We start from the raw sequence: 15,486 nt of genomic DNA, 5'->3' as shown, positions 1-15,486 counted from the left end.
TTTAACTACATCCTTCGTAGGTTTTACGTCAGCTCGTCAAGATGACGTAAGGTTTCTCTTAAAATCCTCGTAAATACCACTATAATCCTAGATGCATTTGTTTCGCTTGTCCCCCACTTTACGAGACACAAATTGATGCTACATGTGCTCGACTTCCTATTATGACGACGAACGGAAGCGAATTCCCACAAAATCGAGTCCAAAAGCATCATAAAGAACAAATAAACGATTACTCGGGAAACAGAAATCATAGGGAAGGAGGTACACGATAATATTCTCGGAATATTCATTCATTTGGTGCCTGTTCAGAATAATTATTCGATTATTTCCAATTAATATTTTCGATATAATAATATGTAGTTTCAATGTTAATTGAAAATAGTAATTTCGACCATGACATTTTGAGAATCGACTTTCAAGGAACTCCATTCGAGTACAAACACGTAGATACATTCTGTGAACATTCAAAAATGGAAAGCATTACCTACATAAATTAGCACGAATAGATACAGTGACATTCTCAGGATAATCGTTCATCTAGTGGGTTCGCAATCTAACAATTTTAATTGAAAATAGTAATTTTGTCTACGATATTGCGAGAATTCCTTGCGTGGCATGAAACAGTACGGACATTTCGGCACTGTTGAACGAGACGCATTTCAGGATTCGGAATAGCGTTTGAAAAGGGACCTTCGATTCTGTATTATTAATGCTGACGCGTTCGACTATAAATGGAATCGTCGTCGGTGAAAAAGTGGACACGTGACTTATCGTCTCACACGTTCCCTATCCTCTTCGCGCGGAGTAAGCACGAGGTGTACCCTGAATACCGTGTGTTGGTCTTATGAATAGTCCACGGATCCCGATTTATTTTCCCCGCCACGAACAACCCAAGTGGGTGGCAGGAGAGAAAGAGAGAGAGAGAGATACGGCTGCTGGCTTTTCCCACTTATTTTTCAACCAGCGATGCTTTATCTACCCCGACTGACATTTCTATTTGCGATGCATCTTTTGCCAGGTCGGACAGGGTTATCGAAGGGTTCTTTCGACTGCCTGACACCCTTCTACTTGGTCGCGTGCACCGTCGCGTTTCTCGTACGTGTGCCGTCGAAAATGCTTGACCGTTTCTCACGTCTTGCAGGAAAATTGCACGGTACGACGAGCACTCGTTAAACTATTTGTCCGGATGAAACAAATCGAACGCCCGTACGAAAGTCCGACGACTCAGATATCGGCCATGCACGCCTCGCGAATTTCGAAATTTATTTTTGTTTTTTTTTTTATCGCTTCGTCGCGTCTCACCGGCGAGATGATTTTATAACGAATTTTCCTGTCCGCTGTTCGTGGTAATACAGTTCGTGAAATGTATTTTTGGAAAGGAATTCTTTCGTTTTGAAATTTAGAACCGCAAGTTTACAGAGCGAGGCATCCGAGAGTAGTAGAACTTCTGAATTGTGTGTTATACGAAATGTTGTTCTGTGGGGGAATAATTCAGTTTCCGGAGGGAAATATTTTACACTAATGGCTTTCGGGGATGTTCGCCTTCGACCTTTTTAATGTATAGACTTGAATCCCATACTTTGGGTACAAGGACGTCAAATAAATAAATAAGTCATTGTGTAAGTTTTAAAAATGCTTTGGAATAGAAAGATGTGTACAATTATAGTAAAATCTATATCCATATAAATAATATTAATGAAATGTACGATCTGAAAAGACCACTCCTACGATTTCGACAAAAGAAATCTAATATTTAAATTCTTCTATAAAGCTACCATACTTCCAATCGATTTATCTCCCACAATAGAATGAACGTCGGGGGAAAACCGTGCAAGTTAAAAAGACGAAAAAACCTCTCCCAGGAAAGGCCATCTTGCCTCTGTGGCAAATTCAAAAGTGTCTTTTCAGTGTTGGAATTGATATCAGGGAAAAATCGCAACTCGTGGGAGTCTCGTCTCGGCTCGAAGACTCTCGGGAACGGCTTTCAAATTTACAAGTGTCTTCACGATCGTCTGCACCGCTGACGCAGAAAATCTTGGCCCTCGATCGATGCATCGAGTCTTGTGCACATCGCCCACGCGTCTGTGAAATTTTTTCCGTCCGCGAAAATCCGATTCGCACGCGACGCGAATTCAGCGGAGGCGTTCGTTCATCTTTCCGCTCGAGTCTCGCGGAAAAATCGTGTTTTTTAACGCCTTCAGAGGCGAATTTTAAACGGATTTCGTTGTTCTAATCGAATACACACTAACTAAAGCAATTTTGATCCTCAAATCGATTTTAACATACAAATATTGTAGCATCGTTCCTCCTCCCCGATATATAATGAAAAATTTATTTGGAACATCGAATCGATCGCTCAATTTAGACAAATCCTTTCGATACACACAGAGGTTGCGAATATTTATAGGGCCGTCTGTATGTTTCGATATCCCTGACGTTAGATTTCTAGCACGAAACAATGTAGGTACATATCCCTGATTTGTGACGTGACAAAGCGTTTCTCGTTTTTCATCTGTTACATTTTCCTGTTTGCTTTGAAATGGATCCACATCGAAGCGTAGATTCGAATGAAACTTGCTCAGATCGACTCATCGCGTACTCCGTGTTTTTCGAGGGCAACCGTGAACGGGATGTTGGAACGAACAAATTAATCATCGAATATCGAGTCGTTGCCTGGAAGTGTGGTTTATCTCTATCGAAGGAAACGTGATTCGACGAACGGTTGGACCTCGAATGCCGAATTCCAAGACTCCCAGTCAGAGTGTGTGCTCAACGTGATCTCTCCATAGCCAGCCAGCCTGGCCGGAAGTATCAGATTATTGATCCGCAGCTCTTACGCGGCATTATAAGCCAGAAATGTGCTTTACAGGCATCGGGCGGCTGAATGGTCGAGCAAGGGCCGAGGGTGAAATCTGAAAGGGCACGCGAGAGCTGCGATCTAATAAAGCTTAAGCAGTGCCCGCTCTCTGTTTATCGAACGTTTGATACTTCGTACTATAACGTCGACACACGAAATGGGACCATAAACCTTTATAGCAACGCGGGAAACTGATTTCTTTGTCGAATGGCTGACGGTTCAATCTCTCACGGGAACATCTACTACGTAGTTGGACTGGAAATAATTTAAGACGTTTGTTATGAAAACAGTCTTGAAAAAAAGTGTTAAAAAAGAAACTGTTTGAAACATAAGTTGATTGCTTTAAAACTGTTTACATTGAAATTTGTAGGTGACTGAAAACTAATCAATCTAGATTTCAAACAGTTTCTCATTAAATAATTTCCTTACTCTGAATTATTTTTGTTCTCGTTCTAACGTAATTTCCTAATTTCCTAAAAAAATCCTAATTGTGTAGTTTTCGAGGAAAACTGGTCTTTTTTCACGTGCACGAATAAGGACAATAGCCCTAAACGATAGCGCGGGTAATGTCTGCTTTATCTAAATTTTGTGTCTTCAATTGTGGTCCCCAGATCTGAAAGGGGTTTTCATAACAAATGTTTCATATCATTCCCATTTGTTTTCTTTCTTTTATTTTATAAAAAGTTAACAAGTTACAGAAAATATTCCTCCATTTTATTCGATCTAGTAGCGAAGAAGATTGCGCACTGCCATCTTCGGCGACTGAAACGGTGCATCAGTCACGTATTCGAAAATTTACTGGATTCCCCTCCGCCCTGTAATGACGCCGCAGCGCGATAGTCACGATCAGAAGCAACATCTACCGAGTAGGAAGCTGCGCTGCAATTTACAGATAATCTTCGACCCCTCGACTACAGCGTTCCAATGGAATTTTTAAAATTACGATTGCTACGGTTCATAATCTCGTGACTAGGTCGATGAAACCTATAAACCTTGCCATTTCTTTGTGATTTCAAAATTAAACCTAATTGTTAGTCCCGCACTAATAATTATTTTAAGAAATATCGTAGCATAGTTAAAAATGGCGGGACGTTATTCAAATGCACAGTATCGGATATTCTAATTGCCACGAACATGCTATTATGTCGAATTATATTTCTTTTTTTTTCATGTTGGAACTTTTGTAAGGAACAAAAGGTATTCACGAGCTTCCGTTTCAATTTACGAGATGGAAATTAAAATTAAAACTAATTGCGGGAGAATGACGGCCACATGCCTTGAAAAATGTAATGAAAAATGTAAAGAAACGAGTAATAAAATGGTTTAACATTCACGGTGGAGCGCTTGAACATCTGCTGGAGTACAGTAATTTCCTACCATGGAATATGAAATATCTCGTAAAGTATAATATTACTTTTTCAATGGCCACACCTTAATGGTTTTATGTTCTGAGTGATGAGAGGGAATCAATTTGTGCGAAAAAAGACTACATTGTTTAGTTTAAAGAACAAATTATCGTCTTGTGATAATTATTCTGCTCCTAAAAATAGACATAGTGTAAACTGTTTTGTACTAATTAATTGACGCTAATGAAATAACAGACATTTATGGAAGTTTAAAGTTTAAAAAAGAATTCTGAAGAAGTCGCTGGAACTTCCATAAAGGTGTTCCACTGTTTTCAGAAAAAGGAAGTAATGGCAGTCGGCCGCAAAGAAGCATCCTTCAACGAGAACGTTGGCAGAATGTGTGCACTGGTACGTCTCCACCTGGCCCAGCTGATCTCTTTGACAAACAGATGGCAGAAGTTCGCGTGCAAAGGTGAAGATGTTGGAAGCAAACGTTCGCAGAATGGACTTTGACTTCACGTCGAATTTAATATCGCAGAGAAACATTTAGCGACGCGTATCGTACTAGACCAGGAGTGTTATCGTAGAATGTTATGATAAATCCACTGTCCACGCTAAAATTGCCTTCGCGAACTTCATGGAAGAGAACTGCTGCACGCTGGAAAAGCTGCCTTCCATTATTATTGTTCAATTAATTTATTGTAATTTCATATTATTTTATGACATTTTAGAATAGTATTTGTTAAAGTAAATATTTTACTTGTCATATTCCAAGTAAGTATAATAAAGTAAATAGTTTGCAGCAAGTAGTAATAAGTATACATAAGAAGGCCATGCGAGCCAATGAAATATCCACTACTAGAATAGACTATTAGTAGAACTAGGATTTGTTGACATGTGTGAGATTATACATTAATATTACAGTTTTTAAAGAAGGATAGAACACAAGTACGCGCCGTAACGTTAGGCTTAGTAATCAAAACAGACACATGGATAAATATGTAAATATAATTTCAGTTTACAGAGTTGCTGTAACAATTTGACTCTTTGATTTTCGAAGAGTGGGTACTGTCAAAAAATATGATCAATGTTCCGAGGACTATAATTACACCAACAGTTAGAATTACTTATTAATCCCACCCTTGCGAGAGACTTCATTTCAATTCGTAGCCATTTCTGTAACCCTAACGCACAGTGCCTTAAGTAGACATAAGAGAGGCACGAACGACGACTATTTCTCATAGCACATCCGCTTAATACCTGCCGGCACTCGGAAGTTTTACAAACGTGGCACAACCCCTAGACATTTTCTCAATTACGTAGGCTTCCGGGGGATTACGCTGAATGTTAATTAGTTGAGTTCAATTTGGTAAACTGCTCGGAGCACCACCCGGGACATTTTATCGGTCATGCGGAAATGTAACCAGATAAACTCTTCGGAAAGTTTAATGGACTCCCTTCGGTTTAATATCTGCTTTTCTTTCACATTTTATCTATTTATTAATAAGAGCCAATTAATGGGAACAAATAAGGGGAAGAAAGAGCAGAGATTAAGAATAGATAATAGAGATCAGTGATAATATAGACAGTTTACAGGGCACATATTGTATAGATATTTATTGTTTACTTATGTTGCACAAATATTACACTTTTTTTTTTTTTTATTTCACTCACAAGTTTGTAGTTGCAACTATTGACTCAGCTTGAAGTTGTCGACAAATTTTGTTTAATAAATTGATGCATTTCGGAAAAGTAATATCTTCTTCGGTATTTTTCGGCGAGGTTAATCATTTTTTAATATTACACGTTTTTGTTCGATACGTGTGTTTAAATTCGTTATTATTTCTGCGCAAACGTTGTATCTCCATACCAAAAAACACAATATAGAATACAGACAACACAATACGGACTATCGACCACGTAAACGTGGCATTGCACGTACGAGATAATTCCTAAACGGTCCAATTATTTACTGATGTATTAAAGTATCGTTAAAATTTAAAACAACTTTTACTCGGGAAACGTTGAAACGGAAGTTACGGCATGTGCGCTTGGAAGCCATCGATGCGGTTGAATGAAACACGAGGAAAACGAGGGAACAATGCGGAGTTGTGTCATAAAACATAAACGAAAAACTTTGAAAAGCTTCTTTCACAGTTCTCGGAAAATGAGAGCGACCGACGCGGAATTGAATGTAACCAATTTCAGAGGTAAAGAATGTGGGAGAACGCTCGTCGCAAATGGACGACGTTCAACGAACCATTGTACAACAATTACAACTCCGGGGTCGTACTGGCAGAACTTCTATTAAACGCCCTGAATTCAATTTCTACCACGTGACACGCAGCGAACAACAACGCGATTGAAAAGTAGCGTGACTTTCCAATCTTTTATTTCAAGACGTTCTTCTACTTTGTACGAAAGATAAAACGTTTCCTCGGAGTTTCCTTTCGACTTTAAAAACACGGAGGAGCAATAATTTCAAACGGTATGCATGTATTTATCGAACTTTTATGTGGGCATACAAATTCTCGAAGAGGTTTTGTTTACATATTTTGTTTAGGCATTATCGTTCTGATCCAATAGAGGCCCATCGCAAACACAGCTTCAACTTACCAACATTTCCTCGTATTAAAACTCATCTTTCCCGTCCCCTACTTGGTAGAAACCGTCGCCTTCAAAAGCATAGATGTGCGCGACGAGATGGCGCGTCGGAGAAAGTCTCATCCGAGGGAAGATGTTTCTCTTTTTCGACGCCGGTGTCTGATCCGAAGCGTTAACTTTTCTCGAAAGATGGGTTATCGCTCGAGGGAAAAGAGGACGTGGGAGAGAAAAAAAAAAACGAGGGAAAAAAAGAGGGCAAAAAAAAACTCGAAGGAAAGACCGAAGACCGAAGACGAGGCACGAGGGGGTTGGTTACTGTTTGCGGCGAAACGTCGCTGTCTCCCTCAAAGTAAATGCACTTATTTGAGAGAGCGTTGCTCGCGATATTACGACCGGTTCTTAGCGTGTCCCGAGGATATGGTATTCGCGCATTCTCCAGTAAAGACGAAGCAAAGGCGCCGACGATGGCGAAAATACCCGTCTGAAGAGCGTGCCCTGTCTCTGTATTCCGACCAAGTCGGGCAAGCTTATTTATTGCAACACGGCTCGTCCACAATTTTCCCCCGCTTTCGCATACTATTTCGTTTCCCATTTCGCCACGCTCAGCCGCGTACGTCGGGATCATCCCTCGAAGCCGCTGTATCCTTGCTCCCAGGCTCCCTCTATCACGAAGGATATTAATACACTGATTGGTATTGCCTGGCTTCTTTTTCTTCCGCGAGAGCCGGGGAGTGGGTGGCGGAGAAGATGGAAACTTGGATTAACTTTATCCGAAGTCCACGACGACGGTAGCTGGCTAGAGACTGAATGCTCGAGAGATGACTTCTTCGGATGGTTTCAGGCCAGGGGAAATATAACGCGACGGGAGTCCCGTGTCGGCTCCTAAACCACGGATATCTATATAATTACGTTGGACCGCTAACAGCGACTCGAGAGTATATACGAAGGTCCAGAGATTTCGATCGTATCTAGAAAGATGGATTTGGAGGGTGGCGATGTTCTCTGGAATTATTTTGGAATGTCTGTCCCAAAAGTGTATACGTAGAAGGATGTAATTTCTTATTTCGGTGTTCTATTACGAAAACTGAGCTGCTACCATAGAGTGACGACATTAACCCTCTTTAGGCCCGCGTAATTTTCAGATCACATGTATCGACGTTTTTAACGACCAAATAATTTTAATTTTTTTTTTCATGTATTTCATGAATGTTTTCATGTATGTTTTTTTCGTGTACGTCTTAATTATATATTGTCTTTGATAATCCCTCAGGGGCTGTAGCGGTATTTGTAGCTACAGTACGGGCTTAGCAACCCCGAGGTACCCGAGCTAGAGAGGGGCCAGCGGGCTCCAATAGATGAGAAGTAAGATAGGAGCTGCCATTCGAAAAGTTTAAAAATCATTGACATCAATATCCCTATTTAACAGCAAACAATATTCATTTCTATTTTTATTTTGCATCGTCGATATTCTACTTCTTAATTACCACTGCCTCCTTTCTTTAAGAATTGACATCCAAACAATTTAAAAACCATTGACATCAATATCCCTATTTTACAGCAAATAATTTCCACGTTTATATGCACTTTCAAGCTTGAGAATCACTGGCCTAGAGTCTGTTCCGTTTCTAGAGTAAGCAATCTCCATTTTCATTCTACTTTTTGGTTATTACCGGCTCGCAAGTTTCGCGGGGGACCGCGGTAAATCTGTGCCAGTAATCAAGCAAATACATCAATGGAAGAAATTGTGCGCGATGCCGGGAAACCTGAGACAAAGAACGGTACCAGCGGTGCGCGGCTCGAAGCGGAATAAAGCGAAATCGGAGCCGTAGCGGATCATTAATGTAGCCGGTCGTGATATCGGCAAGAATCGCGAGGGTGAATAAAAGGCGAGCGACTCGACGAAGGGAGAAAGTATATACGCGCGGTCGGGGCGATGAGAAGAATTCGAGAACGGAGGAGAAAGAAGCCGGGGAGCGTGAGGAAGATAAAGTGTGCAAGATGGGGGAAATAAAATGTTCTCTCGATCGAAAAGAGACGAAAAAAATTGTCTTTGGAAGGGGGAACGTCAAGGACAAAGAGCACGGGGTAGAGGTGAAAGTCGCTGAAAGAAAGTGGGGAGGAAGTTCGATGAATTTGTCGAAGAGAATGACAAATGAAGAATTACTTTATTTTAATTTCAAGAATAAAACGCGTCTAAGCATCAAGCAAAAAAAATTCATAATGGGATATAAACAATCCGCGAGAGTATTTTGAGACGAGGTGTGTCCCATAATTAAAAAAATTCGCTAACCGTTGTTCCCGTGGCTCGAGGATCGAAACGAGGCTGTGTGTTTAATTATTACACGGGGCTTGTTATCGAGACCTTAATTAGCAGGTTCTGTCGGCCGAGTATCACCAATTATCGACTGTAGTAAAAAATATCCAAAGTTGCAGCTCTATTCGATGAACCGATCGCTGGAATGAAACGTTCGATTACCAACGAATATTGAAATAACAACGGATCGTCCGAAGTCAACAGTGGAAAATCTGTTCGGTCAACGGGATAAAAATCCACGAGAGAGCAACGTACATTGCGGATCTTGTCGACGATTTGTCTTTATTGATTTTTCGCATGTCGCTATAACCGGATAGGTAGGATACGCTTCCAATCAAGTCTATACTATAGAATCAATCATCAATATCGACAGCGCCGTTATTTAACCATTCGACGAATGATCGCTCGTGAAAATCTGTCCTTTCCAGTTACCCGACTCTAACAGCACTGTTTCTCTATATACCGTCAAAATTCTTATCCGGTAAAAGCTTTCTTCGTATCCACAGCGAAGTCGGCCAGCACATTTCTCTTCCTTTCCGAAGACAAACTGACCCTGTTCCTTTGAAATCAAACGGACCGACGAGTGATCCCGAATAAAGAGAGACCCCGATCGTCGATCATAACACGGAGGAACGCGAAGGGCGAACGAAACAGAACACGCTCGGCGAATCTCGAATAAATCCTTGGCGATGTTGCAGACTCGATCTCCCGCGTACTACCCTAACATCCCATAAATTCGGAGACGCCTCGAGGCAGCGGTTCTTAATCTTTCCGGGCTCACGGCACAGTGAAAGGGCCAGTGGGGCTACAGAATTTTCGACAATAACCGTTTCGGAGACTTTTATAGAGAATTCTAAATTTACAGACCTTTTCCAAGCTAGAATTTTATTGAAAATTATGCACCAAAGAATTTTCCAAGTCTTACCAGCTTTGTACTTGAAATATCTCCTTTCTGATATCAAATTCTGTTACCAACAGAGGGAATTTTGTATGCAAGTGTCTTACCCAATGGACATGGCTTACACATCGAAAGCTTTGGTTAGTATCAATTATGAAGAACCACGAAGGCCTTGAAGGGCTTTGAAAGCTTCGAACAAAAGGTTTTATACATTTTTAAGTTTCTTCATCTTATACACGAGCATTATGTCGATAATTTTCAAGAAAATGTCGTGTCTCACGAAACTGAAAGTTATCATTGCAACTTTATCAAAACTTTGTCAACTCCTGTCCTTCTAACAGTAAAACGAAAGAAGGATATACCCAAAAGCTTCGGTTAGTACCAATCACGAAATACCACGAAGGACACTGAAAGCTTCGAATATAAAATTTTATAAATTCATTTCTTCATTCTATACACGAGTATTATATCGATAATTTTCAAGAAAATATCGTGTCTTATGAAACTAAAAGTTATTATTCCAAATTTATCAAAACTTTGCCAACACCTGCCCTTGTATCAATAAAACGGCCGACATCTGGAGCCCTAACTCCAACAGTGATCACCGAATTCTGCTTGTAACCGAGAGAAGAGTCGCGTTTTCTCGTTGAAGAACAGGCAGGCAACTGTCGCGTCGGCTGGTAGACGCCAGTGACCAGTAGTGCTTTCCAATTACATTACCACGGACCAAGGCTCAAACGACGCGCGACGATACAATGGAAGACTACAGGGGGGAGGAGGAGACAGCTAGTAAAAGAAATGGGAGAACGGTGAAAGAAGAGGATGGTTTTCCACGCCATGTGTTTTAAACGCGAGTGTACTCACGCGAACACGAACACGAGACGGAGAATTGAAGCTGTTCCACACCCGCCTCGAAGATACGAACGATGTTGCTCGACGGAGGACAGAGGCGAAAGAATGCAACAGCAGGAGCTTGAATATTGTTTGTTGCAATTGTGAGCACACGGTGAACGATGTCGCGAAGAAGTGACGACCAGCGAAAGCGGTGGACCAGTCCACTGGATGCAGAAATGATTGGGGAAGGATTTAAAAAAATTGTATTTTGAGAATATTCGGAGTATCGAGGAATATCCTGAAAAACACAGAACTTTATGATTCAAAGAGCCACCATTTTGTTACTTTTCCATACTTTTAAACAATTCTGTGTCAATTTCAATAGAATATTATTCCATCTAATAATTCATTCTGCTTAGATAAAAATTAAATCGATATTTTAATATTTATTGAAATGAAACCTCCACTGAAAAAAATGTAAGTAAGTGGTTTTACCATTACCAAATTATATGCAATTGGCTTAAATTGGTATCTTTTTCCATTTCTATAAAAGACATTCCTGAAAACCGATAATTTTTCGACCATCAGTGCTTGACCATATACATATTTATAATGAAAAATTCATTTGGTAATATCAAAACTATTATCTAATTCAGTAAAGCTTCTTTGACAGACATAGAGGGTACGAATACTTATGGCATTGACTGTATATTCAGTACTTGGTTGAACGATGAAAAATATTGATCGGGTCAGAATTGAATTGCACATTGGCTACGAAGTTGAATATTAACCACGATCGAGCAGTTCGCCGAGAATCGCTACGTTACGCGCTTTCGGAATGCATGCAACCGTGAAGCGTACTCGAGAGCGCGCGCCAGAAGGGCTGAAACGCGTCGAAAGTGGCCCTTAGCGTTAAGAAGACCGTGAATTTCAGCAACTGTCAATTGGGGCTCGGATGCGTCCTAACAATGGCACGGCGGCAGCAGTCAAGAAATTGCGCGTAAATCATCGCGGGACGTTCAGCGAGGCCCGTAATTCCCAGACAATAACGTAATGAGCTTCTTTACCTAATGAGAAGCTGCTTGTTGCGTTGTCTAACTAAATGGCAGGCACATCAGTCAAGGTGTATCACGGAATGAGAAATTGCGCGAAGATTGAGATCGAGCGGCTTCACTTCGAAGGATTACACGCCTCGGAATTCCACCTAAATCTCTTCTCGGCGATGGATAAATGGCGACAGTGGGAGCTACAAGAGGTTTTCACTCGTCGAAGTTCACGTCCGTTACACTTCCACTTGAATAAATTTTGAAATGTTCGTGGGCATCTAAAGTTTCAGGGTGAGCCACCCCCCTCTGCATGTCTTAAAACAGGGAAGCTAGAATGTTGGATACTTTCCTGGAGTGTGTCTGGATTACCTAAAAAGTGGAACCTTTCTGGATTAAATTATGTATTTAAATCATCAATTAATTTATTATTTTTAAACGAATATTAATTATTTAAAATTTTGGGAATTGTACGAGATCCACATTCGATATTCATCTGGTTTCATCAAATTAATTACTTAATATTTTACTAGTCTCGTAAAATTAAACCTTGTTCTGAACTAAAACATGTATTTAAATCACGAAAAGAAAATTCTCGAATTTCCCTACAACTTCGTGCACTCGTCGACAACAAGCTCGAATATTCAACGGAACTATCTAAGGTCGTTATTCACCCCCCGCATTCTCGACGAAATTCCTGCACGCGCCTCATTGTGTGCCCCTATTATTTCCCGTCTGTCTTTAGTAAACATAATGAAACCACAATATGAAGCTCGATGCGCTCCGCAGCTTCGCGCACCGCCATGGCAGCGAAACACATTCATCCAGCGGAAAGAAACGCCGGGCTGGGATCTCGGTGGGCACGACGGAGTTTGGAAAAGAAAACAAAACAGTGCCTCGGCTGTGTACCGTGAATTCATTTGGAATCAGAACGGGGGCATTATTCTATTCTCGTGGAAATATACTGGCAACAGCTCGGCAACGGGATAATAATCCTCGATTTACGTCAGAGATTTTTCGAGGCTGAAATTATTCCTGGGCCGCGTTTAGACTCTGACTCGTGACGTTGATGTCACTAATTCCTTTTAACGTTTTCGAAATTCGTTTCGAGAAACTTTAATTACGCGACCGGCGTGGCTTTCTATTTCGTTGGCGTCTGCGGAGTGTTTATTTGCTTTTCTTTCTTTCGAACGTTCATTCAATAACGTCCTTTATGAGAATTTTGCAAACACCGTTCAGACTGGTTTGCGAATCTTTGCATTTTTCACGGCAGGAAGTTACCTTCGTTATCGCTAGGTGGCAAGAATATGAAATTCCAAAGACGTTTCATGAACGCTGCATATATCGTCTCATTGTCTCTGTTTGTTTATTTAGTTGCCTTCGTAGGCAATTTCTATGGAAATTATGATTACCCGAAAGCTTTCGTAGAAAAGAAAGTACAGAAATTATTATGTACAATTATCAAATAATTTCAACATCTATTGCAATTTCTTGTTGTAGTCCAGTCACTGTATAATTTAGACACCTCATAATTAAATAAATTTTATTTCTTACCATCTTTAATTACATAAACATCGAAATCGACGCTTTAAAGCTCCGAATACTGGTAATTCCTATTCGACCTACTTGTAAGAAATGATAATTTGGTAACGTTAAAAGACACCAGAGTTTCCTAACTAGAATCGAACCTCCCAAGTGTAGATTTTGAAAGACGAAGACGGAAAAGCTTTGAAGTTAGCCTGGGAGATTACTTTAACGAATTCGATGAAGCCTCTCGTCCTTCGTGACGGCCTACAAGCAGTACTGTGTAAGGACTTAGAGGCAACTTCATCCTCGTAACAACTGACGATGGTATCACGCGAGCGTTTCGCCAACGCGAAACCTTGGGGAAATTGGGGGTGGGAGGGCGAGGGGGAAAAATATTCAACGGCGATGTAAGTGATTGTGTAAGTTACACACTAAACGTCTTATCAACTTTGCAACGGTAATTAATTCCCAAAGAGCGACGCCGTAACGAGCTTCTTACACAAGGAGGGTCTGTTTAATTATACATCATCGCCTGGGACTTCGAGGCTGTTCGAGGTCTTCGAAGATTTCGCGGATCTATCGGAATCCATTAAAGCCAAATAGCCCTCTAAACTTCGGACCAGCCAATGAAACTGAACGAAAATGGCGTCACTAAAATTCTTCCATTCATAGACGAATTTATTTTTGTATAATATTAGGTGCAGATATTAATCCCATGCTTTTATATTGGATCGTTTATAATTTTAATTTAAGTGAAAATACATTTCAAGCGATTCAAATATCTTGGCACTTTGCAATATTTACTTTGTTGCTTTGCGAATTTTCTCGCGATGAAGTATAAAACAATTAACGCGTACATGTTAAAATTTAAAGTCAGGTTGATAGGTACTTATATGTTGTATAATCGCGAAAATAATAACAAAATGAATCAGTAGAAGAAACAATAACGACAATTATGTGAAGCGGTCCCTTTAGATTCTTTCTGTATACAGCTTCCAAAATATTTCCTTTGGAATTAACACCAAGAAAGTTATTCGTCACGAAAAAGATATTCTATAACAAGATGTAAATACATTTGCAATATATTTATCACATAATACCTTCCCTTGGAGTCACACATAGTACGATCGCACCAAGTTTCTCACTATCATTATTTTCATGCGAGCCCTTCTTCGACCAACGAGCTACCCTAAACTTCTCCACGTTTGATTTCCTTCATGTACACTTTCATGTGTCCGCACTCGTCCCAGCTTTACAGAACGAGTGAACGCGGGCACATTAGTTTGAAACGTGCGAAACGGGAACTCGTTTAGCTTTAGAGGCTCTTCGGTCGTTAAGTCGCAATATTTAATCCCGTGCAAACAGTCACGGACAAGCGAGCCCTCGAAGAGCGACTGTCGATATCCAGCATTAAGCTGGTACGTTTCGTTGGAGGCTTAGCGGCTTCGAAACCCTATAACTGACCGCCACGCTGCTGGGCATTAATGAACATAACGCGTATATAATATGAAAACACGTCCCTTATCCGTGTAGGCTCAACCGATTTCCTCCATCGCGAAACGAGGCCCTTTAATCATGCCGCGCCTCGTTTAATTGTATTTTCGAAAAACTCTTCGCTCATCCGTGGCTTTTGTTGGTTATTTTACTATACGGTCAGTCCTACAAGTATTTGTACCTTCTATGTCTATTGAAGGAAGTCTGAATTAAATGATAGGCTCGACGATTCCAAATAAGTTTTTAACATTTATTTGGAAACGCCAAACCTGTCGTTTAATTTATATGTCTTCAGTAGACACTGAGGGTACGAATACTTATGGGACTGACTGTATATGCCATTGGAAACTTTGTTATTCTTGAACGAAGATTAATTATTAAAAGGATCGAGAATTTAGTGAGATCGATATTCGATATTCGTTAATTACTTAATATGATTGATACGAAATAGAAATCTCAATAATAGTCTTAATAGTAAGTCTTGGTAATAGCCTTATTACGACTCTCAAAGTGAAGAGATGGAGATATATTATTCGTGCATTATATGTTTTATATAGAAATAGTAGTAG

At 40.3% G+C, this 15,486-nt stretch overlaps 1 protein-coding gene across 2 annotated transcripts in view; it reads right to left on the bottom strand.

Moving 5' to 3' along the window:
- Window positions 1-15,486, bottom strand: part of LOC128887225 (5-hydroxytryptamine receptor 2B-like) — a 171,031-nt gene that overhangs the window by 17,360 nt on the left and 138,185 nt on the right. The window lies entirely within an intron of this gene.

This window comes from Hylaeus anthracinus, unplaced genomic scaffold (genome assembly GCF_026225885.1).
Source record: "Hylaeus anthracinus isolate JK02 unplaced genomic scaffold, UHH_iyHylAnth1.0_haploid 11985, whole genome shotgun sequence".
Classification (NCBI taxonomy): Eukaryota; Metazoa; Arthropoda; class Insecta; order Hymenoptera; family Colletidae; genus Hylaeus; species Hylaeus anthracinus.
Note: the sequence above shows the minus strand (reverse complement) of the source record. Positions and strands in the feature narration are given on the sequence as shown.